Source organism: Lycium ferocissimum, chromosome 10, assembly GCF_029784015.1.
Source record: "Lycium ferocissimum isolate CSIRO_LF1 chromosome 10, AGI_CSIRO_Lferr_CH_V1, whole genome shotgun sequence".
In the NCBI taxonomy this organism is placed as follows: Eukaryota; Viridiplantae; Streptophyta; class Magnoliopsida; order Solanales; family Solanaceae; genus Lycium; species Lycium ferocissimum.
The window spans coordinates 65560435-65563171 of record NC_081351.1 but is presented as its reverse complement, the minus strand read 5'-3'; the positions used below and the strand labels follow the sequence as shown (position 1 = coordinate 65563171).

The window sequence follows — 2737 nt, the reverse complement described above, 5'->3', positions numbered from 1 at the left end:
TATTGCGGACAAAGTCCACCACTACCTTCTTCGTCACTGACTTGTACGAAGATGCTTCTACCCATTTTGTGAAGTAGTCGATGGCTACCAAAATGAACCTATGTCCATTTGACGCGGCCGGCTCGATAGGACCAATAACATCCATGCCCGAAGCTGCAAATGGCCAAGGAGAACTCGTTACATTTAATTCATTTGGTGGGACGCGAATCAAATCACCATGAATCTGACATTGGTGACATTTTTGCACAAAACGAATGCAGTCTGTTTCCATAGTCATCCAGAAATAGCCAGCTCGTAGAATTTTCTTAGCTAGAGTAAAACCATTCATATGAGGCCCACATGTACCGCCATGCACTTCTTCAATCAACTTGACCGCTTCTTTGGCATCAACACACCTTAGCAATCCCAAATCTGGAGTCCTCCTATAAAGGATTTCTCCATTTAGGAAAAAGTGATTTGCCAATCTTCGAAGTGTTCTCTTCTGAGCACTGGTTATGCCTTCTGGATAGTCTCCTGCCTTGAGATACTTCTTTATGTCATAGTACCAAGGTTCTCCATCAGGTTCTTCATCCACATGGAAACAATAGGCCTGCTGATCGTGCACATTCACCTTGATAGGATCTATGTAATTCTTGTCCGGGTGCTGAATCATAGAGGACAAGGTTGCCAAAGCATCCGCGAACTCATTTTGAGCCCTCGGGACATGTTTGAATTCCACCTTGATAAATTTCTTACACAAATCTTTCACACAATGCAGGTACGGAAGTATCTTCACGTTCTTAGTGGTCCACTCTGTCACGCCCCGAACCATGGCCTGGGCGAAACACGGCACTCGGTGCCTTACTGCATGTGACCGAGCGAACCACATGGCTTGCTGAATCATCATGAGGCATAACATGAGCGGAATATAACGTGAATGCATGATGAGCCTTTATAAAACGTAGTAAGTCATAATACTTAATAAAAATACTTGTTTAAACATGAGTGCGGAAATAACATGAATGAGCCAAAATGGCTATACGACTCCGAATGTCTGACATAACATAACTGACTTGTCTAGTCTATGAAACCTCTATCATGAGTCTGACTGGCAAATATACTTACTGGGACAAGGCCCCCAATATACCTTAGATGCATAACTAATCATAAAACAAAAGTTGACTAAACCCCGAATGAGATGGGGCTCACCAATAAGCTGATACGAATGCTGTCCTACTGAGCAGATGTGTCGTCCTGTATATCAGTACCTGCATCGTGAAATGCAGGCCCCCGGGCAAATAAAAGGGGACGTCAGCACATTGAATGTACTGGTATGTAAAGCAACTGAATGAAATAACGTGGGACATGAAATAACATGATAAGAACTGAAACTGAAAACCTGGACATGAACATGAGCATGAGTACATATATACATAACATAAGTAAAACATGATAAGTAGGGAAAGCATTTCATAAACCGACAACATGATATCACCACGTGGGTACGTGGAGTCTGGTACCTCGCCGGACCAGCAGAGCCCCCATACCTTGCCAGGGTACAGGTGGTAACGTGCCTGATGGATCCATTCAGTGTAAAATTAAGGTATCGTCCTAACTGGGCGGAGCGATCCTTTTCCTACGGTGGCTACGTAGTTTCAGGCTATCTGAGCCTTCTCGGTAATTCGTGCAACTCCCAAAAATATGAACATGATATAATTGGCTAAGAAGCCCATGATTTTCGTGAATTAACTTGTACTTGTCTTGTAATCATGATTTCACGAAATAACTTGTAAACATGATTTCATGAAATAACTTGTAAAACATGGTTTCATGAAATAACTTGTAAATAGCATGTATGTATCTTGAGTCACGGCATGAACATAGTTATAAAATACAATTGCATGAAAACTTGTAGACGTATAGGATATTCATGAAATAAGCATTTTTATTTAAAAACATGCATGCAAGAACCCATGTAATACAAGATATGGGTTTTCATGGATTACGGACGGATTTTCAATAATCATAAAGAAATATTAAGAACTCAATGATGGAATTATAATAATTCATACATAATATAATCATGGACATGGACCTAGGGTTATCATGAGTATGGTATAGAATAGAAACCCTAGTTTCGTAAAGTTTCATACTTTATGGATTAGGAGGCGTGGGGAAGAACAATGATGTTCCCACACGTAGATAGTAACTCTACATACCTTAGTCGCTCCAAAACTTGAATTAAAGACTTGAGCTTTGAAGAAGATTTTCAAAATCTTGAATTCTTGAACCTTGAGATGGGTTTCCTTGAAAACTCTAGTTTTAGGAATGATGATTTCTTATTTAGATCATTAGAGTATATGTTAGAAAGGGATTAGGGACTTGAATTCAACCTAGAATCATGATAAGAACTTACCTTGGAATATCTTGAGGTTTGGGACTTGTTCTCTATGAGTTTGGAGAGAATTTTCGTGAATGGGGAGGCTGGGGAAATAAACCCCACGTCCTAAATATAGCTTAAAACGCGTAAACCCGGCTTTTGACCCGAAACCGACTCCCCGTGTTATGCGATGGTCGCACGACGCACATGCAGCACACGACCATACTCAGATCATTATTCAGAGTAGGGGTTTTTGTGCGATTAGCGTGCGGCGCGGGTCCATCGCACGCGCCTGCACAAGCGACGGGTGTCGGTTCTGAATAGCGTTCGGTAAAATAGGCATAACTTCTTGTACACAGCTCTGTTTGAGACCCATAA

The 2737-nt window shown here is 41.2% G+C and overlaps 1 long non-coding RNA gene across 1 annotated transcript; it reads right to left on the bottom strand.

Annotated features, from left to right (window-relative positions):
- Positions 1-957: 957 nt before the first annotated feature.
- Positions 958-2294, bottom strand: LOC132032543 (uncharacterized). Its single transcript, XR_009408506.1, has 2 exons — positions 2199-2294; positions 958-1247 (listed from the first exon to the last, which is right to left on the bottom strand). It is a non-coding gene; the product is annotated as an uncharacterized LOC132032543 (long non-coding RNA).
- Between the last annotated feature and the right edge of the window lie 443 nt (positions 2295-2737).